Raw genomic sequence first — 16,389 nt, 5'->3', positions numbered from 1 at the left:
CTGAACAGAGCTAAGAATACTATTTTAAGGCAGCAGTCTGAGGACTTTTGAGTGTTGCACCTTCTTTTATCCCTGTCTGGACTTCTCCCATCCCTCTCCCTGGGGTTGGGAGTGGGCCTGTGGCTCAGTGGAGGGAGGGGTGTGCGGGGAGGGATGTGTACAGGAGTAAGGTAGCAAAGGCAGAGCATACAGCTGGGGGTGGGGTCTGGGAGCAGTGGGAGCCAGAAGCCAGGTCTGCAGCCACGTGCAACTCTGCTCCCTGCCCACTCCCAAATCTAGCACTTGCCTGGGACAGAGCCACAGCTCCAGCGGGGGGCAGGGATGTGCATGGAGACATGCCAAAGATGGGGATGGGAGTAGGTGTGGTCCTGGGAATGAGAAAGGCAGTTGGGGGCAGGACTGTGCCCTGCTGTGTCCCCCCTTTGATGTTCCTCTATACCTCCTCCAGTTTGGGGGCCTCTGATTTAAGACAATATTTTTCACGTATTTTCTTTTTTATGCATAGCAGTATTACAATTTTCTCAAATCTACTTTTATTCCTTATCTCTTTTTTCCCTGTACTAGCAAAACAGTAAGAAAGATCCAGTAAGGCACTTTTCCTGTAAAAAAAATATATATATACTAGTGTCTGCGTTACTTGGGTCACACACACAGAAGCAGACAGGCAGGAAGAGGGGCTACAAGTGTTACTCATTATACTAACAGCTTTGCTTACTCACTGCTTTGTCATGTGTGGGTAATGTGGTCATTATAAACCATGAATCTAAAACTCACACAACACTCTTCACAGATACACATGATTTATTTCCTATTAGTAAAACCTACCAGGTTTTTATAATTATGTATGTTAACTGAATACTCTTTTTTTGGTAAAGTGTCCTATTCATTTTCAGCTTCTTGGTGGAAAATATTATATAATTCCATTAAATTTAGTGGCATTAGTTCTAACTATCCACCCATGAAAGTTGGTGAGGACCCAGACCATCATTTGTAATTGGCTTAGGAAAGCAGCTTCTATGAACTTGATAACTTTGTTTGCAAGTTTTGAATATTGTGTGTTTGGTGTGTTCCTTCCACACTGATCTGGCTTGATGCTCAATAACATATAGCATACAATATTTTTTCATTATACAGAAATGACAGGCATCATTCTTACTAAATCAGATAATGGACATAATGTTCATTGACTATGGAAACATTTTCAACTAGCAGATGTACCTGATGTTGTTTGAGTCTTTGAAGTAACTTTTAAAAAATAAATGAAAAATGTACATGCTTTTTATCACCGACAGTATTTTTTAAAAATTAAAAAAATGAAGGCTGGAGCGTTGGTTCAGGGATAAGGAAGGACAGGCGGTGGGTGGCTTAGAGCTGAGGGTTGGGAAGTGTAGGTGGGGTTCAAGGCAGAGGGAGCTCAAGGCAGGGGATGGAGATGCAGAAGTCGAGGCAAGTAGGAAGTGCATAATTTAGGGCAGGGGTTCATGGCCAGGGTCTGGGAGGAGTGAAACTGGGGTTGCACAGTTGTCAGGTGGGGGCTGGTACTCTGCAGGCTGGCTCCAGCCTCAACCTGCCCCTCCCCCACCCCCCCAGGCCTGCAACCTTTCTGGGGTGGCTAGAGATTTGGGGGCTTCCCTCAGCCTCTAGTGGCCCCCTCCATCCTGAAACCTGTTTGGTGGGTTGCTCTTGGAGCTGGCCAGGCTGCAGGGACTGCCCTTGGCCTCCAGTGTCCCCCTCCATTGCCTACAGACTGCCTGGGGGGCAGGCTCTGCAGACTGCCCCTTCCTCCCTCATTCAGCCCCCACCCCTGCAGCCTGTAGGATGCTGAGGGGGGTCAAGGCTCTGGGGGTTGCCACCAGACTCCAGTGCTCGGTCTTGCCCCTACGAAGTGTCAGGGAGTAGCTCTGGGGGCAGCCCCACCCTCCAATGGCTCCTCTGCAGACTGTCTGGAGAGGGGCCAGACAATGGGGACTCCCCCACGCCAGCTGCCCACATGGTCTGCAGGCTACTGGGGGGACAGGCCATGGAAGGATGCAGCTCCTCCACCTGCCCCCTGCAGACTTCAACCTGTCAGAGGAGTGGCCCAAGCTCTGGGAGACTGCCCGCTCCCCAGCTGCCCCCTGTGGCCCTCAGGCTGTCTGTGTGGAAGCCATTCTTTGGGGGAGGGCTGTGTCCTCTCCAGCTGCTCCCCCTCCAACTGTCACCCACAACCTGCAGGCTGTCTGGGTGGGCAGGCTCTGGGCGGCTGCTCCCCTCCAGCTGTTCCCTGTGATCTGCAGGTTATCTGGGAGTGGGGCACTGGGGTCATAAGAACATAAGAACGGCCATACTGGGTCAGACCAAAGGTCCATCCAGCCCAGTATCCTGTCTGCCGACAGCGGCCAATGCCAGGTACCCCAGAGGAGGTGAACCGAAGACAATGATCAAGCGATTTGTCTCCTGCCATCTGTCTCCAGCCTTTGACTAAAGGCTAGGGCACCATACTTTACCCTTGGCTAATAGCCATTTATGGACCTAACCTCCAAAAATTTATCAAGCTCTATTTTAAACTCTGTTAGAGTGCTGGCCTTCACAGCCTCCTCCGGCAAGGAGTTCCACAGGTTGACTGTGCGCTGTGTGAAGAAAAATTTCCTTTATTAGTTTGAACCTACTACCCATTAATTTCATTTGGTGTCCTCTAGTTCTTATATTATGGGAACAGGTAAATAACTTTTCAATATTCACTTTCTCCACACCATTCTTGATTTTATATACCTCTATCATATCGCCCCTCAATCGCCTCTCTTCCAGACTGAAAAGTCCCAGTCTCTCTAGCCTCTCCTCATACGGGACCCTTTCCAAACCCTTAATCATTTTAGTTGCCCTTTTCTGAACTTTTTCTAACGCCAGTATACCTTTTTTGAGGTGAGGAGACCACATCTGCACGCAGTACTCAAGATGTGGGTGTACCATAGTTTTATATAGGGGAAGTATGATATTCTTAGTCTTATTTTCTATCCCTTTTTTAATAATTCCTAACATCCTATTTGCTTTACTGACTGCCGCTGCACACTGCGTGGATGTTTTCAGAGAACTATCCACTATAATTCCAAGATCCCTTTCCTGATCTGTTGTAGCTAAATTTGCCCCCATCACATTGTATGTGTAATTGGGGTTATTTTTTCCTATGTGCATTACCTTACACTTACCCACATTAAATTTCATTTACCATTTTTCTGCCCAATCACTCAGTCTACCTGCTTCTGCAACTATCCGCCCTCTAGCTGCTTCATGTGGTCTGTGTGGGGTTCAGGCTGCTGAAGGTTCAGGCTGCTGAAGGTGTGTGGTCTGGCGGGGCGGTGGGAGGCGGGGTTGTCAGGCAGCAGTGGATTAGGTCTACTGGGCTGGCAGGGAGGGGAGGCAGGGGTCAGGTTTCCACGGGACCAATCTGCGGGACTGGCAGGGGGGTTAAGGCTGCCGCGGGTTGGGGCCATGGGGCCGGCAAAGGGGTCAGGCTGCTGGGGGGCCAGTCTGTGGGGCCGGCGGGTGGCAGGAAGGAGGGTAAGGCTGCTGCAGGGCTGGAGGAGGGTGGGGGTCAGGCTGCTGTAGAGCCGGTGGAGATGTGGGGTCAGGCTGCCATGAGGCCAATGGTGTGGGGTCGGGCTGCTGCAGGGCCAGCAGAGGTGCAGGATCAGGCTGCCGCAGGGCCAGCGGAGGTGGGGGAGAAAGGCTGCCACGGGACTGGTGGAGGCAGGGGATCAGTCTGCTTTGGGCTGGTGGAGCGGTGTGGTTCAGGCTGCTGCAGGGCCGGCAAGGAGGTTAAGGCTACCACAGGTTGGGGCCACAGAGCCACCGGCAGGGGTCAAGCTGCTGTGGGGTCACCTGGGGGTCGGGGGAGGGAGTCAGGCTGCTGCGGGTTGGGGCCACGTGGCTGGCAGTGGTTCAGACTAGGGCAGGTTGGAGCTGCGGGGAGGGAATTAGCCTCGTATTAGTGGGGGGAGTTCACTCATAGAATGAACTAAGGTTAAGTAAATGTGTCTATTGTTTATGCCAGTACTCGTTAGTAAAGTACTCATTTAACGACGGATGAGTGTGTTTCCTTCCTGGGCACCTCCCTTTCCAAATTCTGGAAAACAGCCCCATTCTTGGCACTCCCCACTTTGCAGGCACAACTGAACCTTGACCTTTGTTTAAGATAGGGTAAGAGGAAGCTGACTACCAAATATGGTGGTCCTAGCTCTTACAGTTCAGGAGGAGTTCTTGAACAAACAGACTCATAGAAGCACAGACAGACACACATATTCTAAATTTATATACATAGATGTGACTTTAAAATGACTCTCTAATATGAGGGTAACAAACTACTTTTGGTTTCACTAGTCCCCTTTGTATCTAGTCTGCTCTGGCGCTGGACAGTTACAGAAATACTTCCCATTCAGATCCTAGTATTATTCACACAATTAAATCTCCATCATTAGTCCAATGTGCGTTATGGTCACTGTGTAAGCTAAGCATTCCTAGTAAAATTTCTTTCAGAAACAAGACCAGCTCCATCGAATGACTCAATGATTAACTAAATATTTACTTCTGGGAGTAGCAAGATGACTTTGGTATTAAAATATTTGCAGCATGCCAATGGTCTGTGGGTAACCCCAATGTTCCAAAGTACCTGAATTGTTTCCAGATGCTGGGCTGATCAAATCTTTTTCCTCCCTTACTATGATCACTCAGACTTATGTATGCTCTAAAGATGGTCTTCCTGCTCAGTCTGTGGTAATTACTGGAACTTCCATATGTACTGAGTAGACTCATTCTCACTGTGTAATGGATGATGGTGTGGGAAACAAGCACAGAAACTGGAAGAGCCCTCAATGCTAGAGAACTGTGAAGAAGGAGCATGTCTAGTCTCCAAATCTATGGTTGGGTATTCAGGTAAATGCCAGTTTTATTACCTGGATTTAGACAGAGGAAAATAATTCAGCAACAATTATTCAGCAGTTATTAGGTATGGAATGGACAGTTACTGAAAGTTCAAAGAAGGAACTTAGTTGTGTCTATTAAAGATCTACCTTGGCCGTGTCTACACTATCCCAAACTTTGAAATGGCCATACAAATGGCCATTTCAAAGTTTACTAATGAAGCGCTGAAATACATATTCAGTGGCTCATTAGCATGCGGGCGACCGTGGCACTTCGAAATTGATGCGGCTCGCCGCTGCACAGCTCATCCAGATGGGGCTCCTTTTCAAAAGGTCCCCGGCTACTTCAAAGTCCCCTTAATACGAATTCCTGGACGCAGGGATCATAGGTCCTCACTGCTGCACGCTGGAGCGGCCCTGAGCTCCAGCTGACCGGTGCCATGGTGGACCCCTCGTTTGAAAGAGCAGGCTGTGGAGTGTCTACACATGTATCCTTTCAAAACAGTTTTTCAAAAGCGGACGTTCTTCCTGATATGGAATCGGGGTTTGGATTTTGACGTCTGTGCCCTGTTCCTTCGATTTTCTTTCGAAAGAACGTGTCACATGCATTGACGCTCCTCCTGTTCTTTCGAAAAAGGGCCACATATTTTGATGTTTCGTGCACACACAGACACAGCTCATAACTAATACAGAAGAGATGTTTTATGTGAGTAAAGTTATGGTTAAAACACTGGAAGAAACCTAACTGGTTATCATTAATTCAGAAAAAAACCAACAGTTCTAAAGTTTAATCAAGAGTAGCTTAATCTCCATTTAAAAACAAATTACTGAGGTAAAACAGACAGGCTATGTTTACACTGCAAAAGTAACTTAGAAGTTGCTTACTTTGAAGTTAACAACTTCGAAATAGAATGTCTACACACACCCTACATCGAAGATAAACTTTGAAGTAAGGCACTACTCTATTCCTGGGAATGGAGTAAGGACTTCAAAGTTGGGCTCCTTACTTAGAAGTTAACTTCAAGTTAAAGTTGGGCTCCCTACTTTGAAGTTAACTCCTCAAAATTTTGGGGAGTAAAGACACGTCGAAGTAGCATGGGCACTTCAAAGTGCCTGCAGCTACAGGGCATGCTGGCTCTTCGAAGTTTGACACATCAAAGTTGCTGCCGGGGAGAATTTGCCTAATGAAGTGCTGCATATTCATTGCAGGACTTCATTAGTAATCTCCCATCACCCTGATTACCATGCCCCCTTCAAAGAAGGGGGTAAGTGTAGACATATAGCCTATGTGTGCAAGGAGGGTTTTATGAAATTATGCCTGCACTTTTACAAGAAAGTAAAATGAACAAGACACCTTTTGATAGATCTTTCAAAATAATTTCCATTCATCACAGGGCTTATAGAATCATAGAATATTAACACTGGAAGGCACCTTGAGAGGTCATCAAGTCCAGTCGCTTGAACTCATGGCAGGACCAAGCATCATCTCTGACTGATGTCTAACCTAAAAAAAAAAGCAGTCAAGTAGCACTTTAAAGACTAGCAAAATAGTTTATTAGGTGAGCTTTCGTGGGACAGACCCACTTCTTCAGACCATATCCAGACCAGAACAGACTCAATATTTAAGACACAGAGTCTTATTTAATATTTAATATTTAAGTCTGTGTCTTAAATATTGAGTCTGTTCTGGTCTGGATATGGTCTGAAGAAGTGGGTCTGGCCCACAAAGGCTCACCTAATAACCTATTTTGCTAGTCTTTAAAGTGCTACTTGACTGCTTTTTGTTTTGATAGTGTATAGGCTAGCACGGCTTACTCTCTGATGTCTAACCTGTTTTTAAAAATCTCCTATGATGGAGATTCTACAACAGCCTGTCAATTTATTCCAATGTCAGCCACCCTGAAAGTTAGGAAGTTTTTCCTAATGTCCAACCTAAACCTTCCTTGCTGAAATTTAAGCCTTTTGCTTCTTGTTTATCATCAGAGGTTAAAGAGAAATTTTTGGTCCCTCCTCTTTCTAACAACCTTTTAGGTATTGAAAGCTGTTATCATGTTCCATGTTACCTTCATGTGAAGTGCTGCAGCTGGCTGCCTTAACATTTTAATAAAGATGCTCCTATGCTTTCTCCATCAATGTAGCTAATCCATCTCCCCAGGAGCTGATAGTTAGGTCAGTGGAAGAAGCTCTCCTGCTCACATAGTGCTGTCTATGTTGGTATGGACCTACCAAATTCACAGCCATACAAAATGTGTCACAGACCATGAAATCTTGTATTCTCCTGGAACTCTGGCCATTTGTGTGCTTTTACCCTGTATCAGGGGTCAGCAACCCCTGGCATGGGTGCCAAGAGTGGCACGTAAGCCAATTTTCATCAGCACGTGAGGCAAGAGCTCAGCCCCACCCCTTCTCCCCATTCAACTGGGAGCTTGCTCATAGCCATGCAGCCTGTGGATTAACAAAAGGCCAGCCAATGCTAACAACTACCACCTAAACGATAAAGCAACTGTAAGTAGGACTACTTATGACTAAAACATATCACCAGCACTGTACAGAGGTCAAAAGGTCAAATTTCAGCACTCAACTTCAAAGAGATTTCTGACTCCTGCCCTATACTACACAGATTTCATGGGAGAGACCAGAGTTTGTCAAATTGGAAGTACAGACCCAAAACACTGTTGCAGGGCATCACAAGGTTATTACATGAGGGTCAGAGTATTACCATCCTTACTTCTGTGATGCCTATAGAGCTGGGCAACTGGAGAGAAGTGTTTGTAGAACTGGCTGTGCGTCCACCTTTGAAGGCAGCACCCGACCACCAGCAGCACAGAAGTAAAGATGACAATACCATAACCATATCACCTTTACTTCTGTACTACTGCTTTCAGAGCTGGGTGGCCAGAGTGTGGCGACCACAGACTATAGTCCTGCTCTGCAGGCAGAGCGCAGAATTAAGGGTGGCAATACCATATTGTACCTTACTTCTGCACTGCTGCTGCTGGTGGCTCTGCCTGCAGAGCTGGATTCCTGGCCAGCAGCCACCACTCTAAAGCTGCTCAGCTCTGAAGGAAATGCTGCTACCAGCAGCTGCGCAGAAGTAAGGGAAGGAATACCACAACCACCCTACAATACTCTTGTAACCTCCACACAACTCCTTTTTGGGTCAGGAACCCTACACTTACAAAATCATGACATTTCAGATTTAAATATCTGAAATAATGAATTTTACCACTGAAAAAGTCTCATTATTGTGAAATTGACCAAAATGGACCCTGAATTTGGTAGGGCAGTTAAGTTGCTATAATTACATTGCTCTAGAGTATGGATTTTCAAACCCCTGAATGATGTAGTTACATGGCTATAGGTCTGTAGAGTAGATCTGGACCCAGCTCCAGGCAGCATAAAGATACAGTTTCTTCTTATTAAGGATATTTATTCCTTTCTTCCCAGGGTCCAAGGTGATAGGATGAGTTCATATACACATCTCAGCTTCCTGAACTGGGAGGAATGCAATTAACAAAGTCCTTGTTCTTTGTTTCACAAGAGATTATTTGGGTTTAGTGGGTATTCTTGTGTGCAGAGCCTAACACCTTCTGTAGGGAAGCTAGCCTTTACATTAATTAATGCTTCTTTTCTGTCTGACTTATAAAGCTGTAAGTTTACAATGCAAACACTTAATACAGCTTTATAACCTGGGGCTCACGGCAGCTGAGGGTTGGGGTGCATTTTTCATGTGTACAAACAGAAAGACATAATCTCTGCCTTTAAGACTAAATCTATGGCCCTGATTGGAAACATACGTCTCATAGAAAAGACAGTTACCTGTTCTGTAACCGCCCAACCCTCCCCCCACCGCCCACTCAGTTCCTTCTTGTTGGCTACTCTGACAGCGGGGAAGGCAGGAGGATTTTGGAATGGACACGAGCAATACATCTTGAAGAACATCAGTTACAGAACAGGTCACTGTCGTTTCTTCTTTGAGTGACTACTCATGTCCATTCCAAGTAGGGTGAATACAAGCCAATGCCTAGGAGGCGGGGTTGGAGCCCCAGAAAAGAATTCAGGACAGCCCTGCCCACCACAGTGTCTTCCTGTGCATGCTGCATCAAAGCATAATGTACTGTGTAAAAGTATAACTTGAGGACCAGGTATCCGCCCTACAGATGTCCTGGATAGGCACCTGTGCCAGATATGCCACAGAGGACACCTGCATCCTAGTGGAGTGAGCCCTTACTGGTGGAGGGAGAACCCCTGCAAGTTTCTAACACTCCTTGATAGCCATCACTATCCAGGAGGAAATCCACTGGGAGTAGACCGGAAGGCCCTTCATCCTATCAGCTACTGCCACAAACAGTTGCTGCACTCCTCTAAAAGATCTAGTCCTATCCATATAGAACACCAGTGCCCTTCTAACATGCAAGGTATGTAAACATTGCTCCCTCAGGGAGGCATTTGGCTTTGGATAAAATACCAGCAGAGAAATGTCTTGGTTAACGTGAAATGGAGAGACCACCTTAGGTAAAAATGTGGGGTGAGGGTTCAGCCTAACCTTATCCTTGTGAAACACTGTGTACAAGGGGTCCTCTGAAAGTGCCCTCAACTCAGATACCCTCCTGGCTGAGGTGATTGCCACCAAAAACACTGTTTTGTAACTCAGAAACAGCAGGGAACAGGTAGCCAGGGGTTCAAAGGGGATCCCCATAAGCCTGGTTAACACCAAATTGAGATCCCGTGGTGCCCAAACCTGGGGCCTGATTCTCTCCAACACTTTCAGGAACCTTTTAACCACCAGGTCTGAAAACACAGAAGATGTTCAATGACCCGAATGAAAGGCTGAGATAGCAGCTTAGTGCACCCTGACCGAGGAGAGGGACAAGACCTCCTGTACCAGACCCCATAGGTAATCTAAAATCATTGGGATGGGGGTTTGTGAGGGAGGTAGCCCTCTGTGGGATGCCCAGACTGAAAACCTTTTCCACTTAGCCATATACATTACCCTCATGGAGGGTTTTCTACTATTCAACAATACCTCCTTTATGTGATCCAAACAGGCCAGCTCCTGGTCCCTCAGCCATGGAGCATCTATGCCATGAGGTGAAGCGACTGGAGATTGGAGTGTCACAGCCTCCCCCTTGCTGTGTCAGCAGGTCTGTTAGGATCAGCAACGTCATCAGCTTGTGTATTGACAGCTGCAGGAAGATCCAGTACCAGTATTTATGGGCCCAAGCCAGTACCACCAAGATGATCAACACCCTGTTTGAGTGAATCTTGAGGAGGACCCTGTGGACTAGCGGAACTGGAGAGAGCGCATACATCATCTTGCCCAACCCGGGGACACTGAAGGCTTCTGCCTAGGACCCCGGGCTCTGATTGCAGTAGAAGCAAAACGTCCTGCATTTTGCATTGAGGTGGGAGGCAAACAGGTCCACCTCGGGATAACCCCACCTCCAGAAAATAGAATGAACGACCTCCAAGTGGAATGGCCACTTGTGATCCATAAAGAACCTGCTGAGCTGGTCTGCCAGCAAATTGAGCACACCTCGCAGGTGATGGGCCTGCAACATGATGCTGTGCTGTTTGCAGAAATCCCAGAGCATCATGGCCTCGTGACACAGGAGAGAGAAGTGTGCACCCCCCACCATTTGTTGATATAATACTTTGCTGTCTTGCTGTCTGTACTGACTGACAAGCAATGCCCCGCCAGACTGGCCTTGAAAGTCCCATATGCTAGTCTGATGGCCCTGAGCTCCCTCACATTCATGTGGATTCAAAGGTCCAAAATGGTCCAAAGAGTCTGGGTTCATAGCTGCCCTAGGTGTGCTCCCCATCCCTGGTCCAAAGCATCCATTACCAGGGAAAGGGAGGCAGAGGGGATTCCTGTAAGAATGGCCTGCTCGTCCAATCTCCAGTGTAGGGTCAACAGAGTCCACGGTGGTACCATGACCACCATGTTCAAACTGTCTCTTACAGGGTGATACACTGACACCAGTCATAGCTGTAGAGGGTGCATTCTAAACCTGACATTCTGTACCATGAAAGTGCACGATGCCATATGACCTAGCAGACTCAGGCAGCGTGTGGCCATCATGGTGGGAACATCCAGGATGTCCCAGATGACCACCACCATGTTTCTGAACCTGTCATCCAGCAGGAATGCCCTGACACACCTGGCATCTAGTCAGGCTCCTAAGAACTCTATTGACTGACATGAGAGCAACACCGACTTTGCCTCACTGATCAAGAGACTGAGGCTCATAAAAATCTGACGGATCAACTTTACATGTTGAAGCACCTACTCCCTGGAACAACACTTGACCAGCCAGTCATCCAAGTACAAGAACAGCTGCACCCCCTGCCTACGCAGGTATGCCGCTACCACTGCCATGCATTTGGAGAAAACCCTTGTGGATGCAGACAGCCCAAAAGGCAGCACTGTGAACTGATAATGTTTTCTCTATGCCATGAACCTGAGGAACCTAAACTAAGAGGTGGGGGAAAGCCGATTGGTGCGGGGGAGCACCTGGATCGGACGGAGACTTCTCTTACACGAGGCTCCATAGACAGGGATTCCCTAGAAGTTAGTAAGATAGGGAACGTGGGAAATAATATATGGGCAAGATCAGATGTGAAACAATCGCATATAAAAAAATCCAACACGTCTGTGAAAGGCGGACATATAAATAGTGGTAGTTTTCTAACATGCTTTTACACTAATGCTAGGAGTCTGTCTAATAAGATGGGTGAACTGGAGTACCTCATATCAAAGGAGGAAGTTGACATAATAGGCATCTCAGAAACATGGTGGAATGAGGAAAATCAGTGGGACACTATCATACCGGGATATAAATTATATCGGAAAGACAGAACAGGTCGTGCGGGTGGCGGAGTGGTACTATATGTGAAGGATAATATAGAATCAAATGAAGTAAAAATCCTAAAGGAATCAAAATGTTCCATAGAATCATTATGGATAACAATTCATTCCTCTAATATGAATATGGCATTAGGAATATATTACCGACCACCTAACCAGGACAGTGATAGTGATGCTGAAATGATAAGGGAGATTAGAGAGGCTATCAAAATAAAAAACACAGTAATAATAGGAGATTTCAATTATCCCCATATTGATTGGGTGCATGTCACCTCAGGACGGGATTCAGAGATTAAATTTCTTGATGCCTTAAATGACTGCTTCTTGGAGCAGCTACTACAGGAACCCACAAGGGGAGAGTCGATTCTCGATCTAGTCTTGACTGGAACGCAGGATCTGGTCCAAGAGGTAACTGTTACTGGACCGCTTGGAAATAGTGACCACAATATAATAACTTTTAATATTCCTGTGTTGGGAAGAACACCGCAGCGGTCAAACACTCTGGCATTTAATTTCAAAAAGGGGAATTACACTAAAATGAGGAAGCTAGTTAAACAGAAACTAAAAGGTAGAGTAATTAAACTAAAATCCCTGGAAGCTGCATGGAAACTGTTTAAAGACACCATACTAGAGGCCCAACTTAAATGTATACCCCAAATAAAAAAACACAGTAAGAGACCTAACAAAGAACCACCATGGCTAAAAAGCCATGTTAAAAAGGCAGTGAGAGAGAAAAGGGCAGCTTTTAAAAAGTGGAAGTCAAATCCTAGTGAGGAAAATAGAAAGGAACATAAACACTCCCAGATTAAGTGTCATAATGTAGTAAGAAAAGCCAAAAAAGAGTTTGAGGAACAGCTAGCCAAAAATTCAAAAAATGATAGTAAAATGTTTTTTAAATACATTAGAAGCAGGAAGCCTGCTAAAAAAGCAGTGGGGCCCTTGGATGATAAAGATATAAAAGGAGCGATCAAGGAAGACAGTGCCATTGCGGAGCGATTAAATGATTTCTTTGCTTCAGTCTTCACGGCTGAGGATGTTACAGAGGTTCCTAAATATGAGCCAGCCTTTTTAGGTGACAAATCTGAGGAACTCACTCAGATTGAAGTGACATTAGAGGAGGTTTTGGAATTAATTGATAAGCTGAATAGTAACAAGTCTCCAGGACCAGACGGCATTCACCCAAGTGTTCTGAAAGAACTCAAATGTGAAATTGCGGAGTTATTAACAGTGGTTTGTAACCTATCCTTTAAATCCACTTTGGTACCAAATGACTGGAAGACGGCCAATATAACACCAATATTTAAAAAAGGCTCTAGAGGAGATCCTGGCAATTATAGACCAATAAGTTTAACATCAGTACCAGGCAAATTAGTAGAAACACTAGTAAAGAGTAAAATTGCAAGGCACATAGAAGAGCACGAATTGTTGGGCAAAAGTCAGCATGGTTTCTGCAGAGGGAAGTCGTGTCTAACTAATCTATTAGAATTCTTTGAAGGGGTTAATAAACATGCGGACAAGGGGCACCCAGTGGACATAATATACCTAGATTTCCAGAAAGCCTTTGACACGGTCCCACACCAAAGGCTTTTATGTAAATTAGGTGGTCATGGGATAGGAGGAAAGGTCCTTTCATGGATCGGGAATTGGTTAAAAGACAGAAAACAAAGGGTGGGAATAAATGGTAAATTTTCACAATGGAGGAGGGTAACTAGTGGTGTTCCCCAGGGGTCAGTCCTGGGACCGATCCTGTTCAACTTGTTCATCAATGATCTAGAAAATGAGGTAAGCAGTGAGGTGGCAAAGTTTGCAGATGACACCAAGTTGTTCAGGACAGTCAAAAGCAAAAGGGATTGTGAAGAACTACAAAAAGATCTCAGCAAACTGAGTGATTGGGCAGCAAAATGGCAAATGAAATTTAATGTGGGTAAGTGTAAGGTAATGCATGTTGGAAAAAATAACCCAAATTACACGTACTACATGATGGGGTCAAATTTAGCTACGACAGATCAGGAAAGGGATCTTGGAGTTATAGTGGATAGTTCTCTGAAGACATCCACGCAGTGTGCAGCGGCAGTTAGTAAGGCAAATAGGATGTTAGGAATTATTAAAAAAGGGATCGATAATAAGACAAAAGATATCATACTTCCCCTATATAAAACTATGGTACGCCCACATCTTGAGTACTGCGTGCAGATGTGGTCTCCTCACCTCAAAAAAGATATATTGGCATTAGAAAAGGTTCAGAAAAGGGCGACTAAGATGATTAGGGGCTTGGAAAGGGTCCCATATGGGGAGAGGCTAGAGAGACTGGGACTTTTCAGTTTGGAAAAGAGGCGATTGAGGGGCGATATGATAGAGGTATATAAAATCATGAATGGTGTGGAGAAAGTGAATAGAGAAAAATTATTTACCTTTTCCCATAATACAAGAACTAGGGGACACCAAATGAAATTGATGGGTAGTAGGTTCAAAACTAATAAAAGGAAATTTTTCTTCACACAGCGCACAGTCAACCTGTGGAACTCCTTGCCCGAGGAGGCTGTGAAGGCCAGGACTCTATTAGGGTTTAAAAAAGAGCTTGATAAATTTTTGCAGGTTAGGTCCATAAATGGCTATTAGCCAGGGATAAAGTATGGTGCCCTAGCCTTCATAACAAGGGCAGGAGATGGATGGCAGGAGATAAATCACTTGATCATTGTCTTCTGTTCTCCTTCTCTGGGGCACCTGGCATTGGCCACCGTCGGCAGATGGGATGCTGGGCTCGATGGACCTTTGGTCTGACCCAGTATGGCCATTCTTATGTTCTTATGTTCTTATGTAACCTCCTGTGTGGAGGTTTAGATTGCAATATGGAAATAACCATCCTGTAAGTCAAGAGCCATGAATCAATCTCCCTGCTCCAGCAATGGGAGTATGAGACATAGAGTTATCATACAAAACTTTATCTTTTTTATGAACTTGTTGAGACTTCTTAGATCTACAATGGGTCTCAAGCCCCCCTTTGGTTTTGGAATTAGGAATACTGGGAATAAAACCCCTGTCCCCTGAATCTGGGGGACACTTCTTCTATAGCCCCAGAATGAAGATGGACAGGGAAGGGAGTTGAGAAGGGGGATACAAAGAAAACCGAATGGCGTATTCCCTCTCCACTGTACACCACACCCACCAGTCCATGGTGATGCTGCACCACATACGGTAGAAAGGGGATAGGCAGAATGAAAAATGTGTGGACGCTGGCGCAGGTGGAACCAGTTCGACGCTCTCAACCACGCCATCAAAACTGAGGCTTAGGCCCCTGTCGGCATTTCTGATGCCCTGAGGTTGTTGGCCAGAATGGTGCCTGCCCGTCCTATTCTGCCTTCTGTTGACATCCCTTGTGGCTATGGAAACTGTCTTTGCTGTGGATGGGGGTTAAAATGCCTGCACTGGTTGGCAGGCATATGTACACCCAAGGAGTGTAGAGCGGCCCTAGAATCTTTTAGACTATGCAGTCTTTTATCTGTTTTGTCTGAAAACAGGTTGGGCCATCAAAGGGGGGATCCTGGATTGTTTGCTGGACCTCATATGGCAGGCCGGAAACATGTAACCAAGCCCACCTGCGCATTGCCACATCAGAAGCCATAACCCTCGTGGCAGTGTTTGCAGCATCTAGTACTGCCTACAGGGCTGCCCTTAAAATCAACTCATTCTCCTCCACCACTGCTGTAAAATCCTGCTTGGCTTCGAGTGGTACCAGTTCACAGAACCTAGATAGGGCACTGACTGTATTGTAAGTGTATCTGCTAACCAGAACCTGCTGGTTAGCAATCCTCAGTTGTAACCCTCCTGTTGTGTAAACCTTCCTTCCATAGGGCTTGTCTACACTACCTCCCTCCTTCGAAGGGAGGATCCTAAGTAGGGGTGTTGGGAGTTTATTAATGAAGTGCTGCACTGCATATGCAGCACAGCATTAAGCAAATTGCCCCCCGCGGCAACTTTGAAGTGTTAAACTTCAAACTACCAGCTCGTGTCTAGCCACAGCTAACCAATCAGTACTTCTAAGTGCCCTTGAGGAGTAAAGGGACTTTGAAGTTGCCCTGGCACTTCAAAGTTTAAAACATCGAAGTTGCCGCGGGGGGAAGATTTTGCTTAATGAAGTGCTGCATATGTAGCGTAGCACTTCATTAATAGACTCCCAACACTCTACTTACCATCCTCCCTTCGAAGGAGGGAGGTAGTGCAGACACAGCCATAATGGCCCAAGCATTTAGCATGTCTGTTTTTTGGGGAGGGACCCTGGAACCATCAGCACTCTCTATGGTTTGCAGCATCTACTACCAGGGAGGAAGGTGGGTAAACAAATGTTCATTGCCCTGGGATGGGACAAAGTACCATCTCTCATCACTATGGGCCACAGGAAGGGTGGAAGCAGGGGTCTGCCAAACTGTTTTAGCTGTAGTGGCAATTGTTTTGATTATGGGCAGAGCCACCCTGGTGGGGCTCATGGAGGACAAAATGTCCATGACAGTGTCCATCTCATCACGGACCTCCTCTGTGTGCATCCCCAGGTTTTGGGCCACTCTTTTGAGGAGTTGCTGAAATCCCCTACCATCCTCCAATACGGGTGAGGCTGATGAGCCCACC

This window comes from Carettochelys insculpta, chromosome 9 (assembly GCF_033958435.1).
Source record: "Carettochelys insculpta isolate YL-2023 chromosome 9, ASM3395843v1, whole genome shotgun sequence".
NCBI classification, from domain to species: Eukaryota; Metazoa; Chordata; order Testudines; family Carettochelyidae; genus Carettochelys; species Carettochelys insculpta.
The sequence above is the reverse complement of the archived record's forward strand: the minus strand, read 5'-3'. Positions refer to the sequence as shown.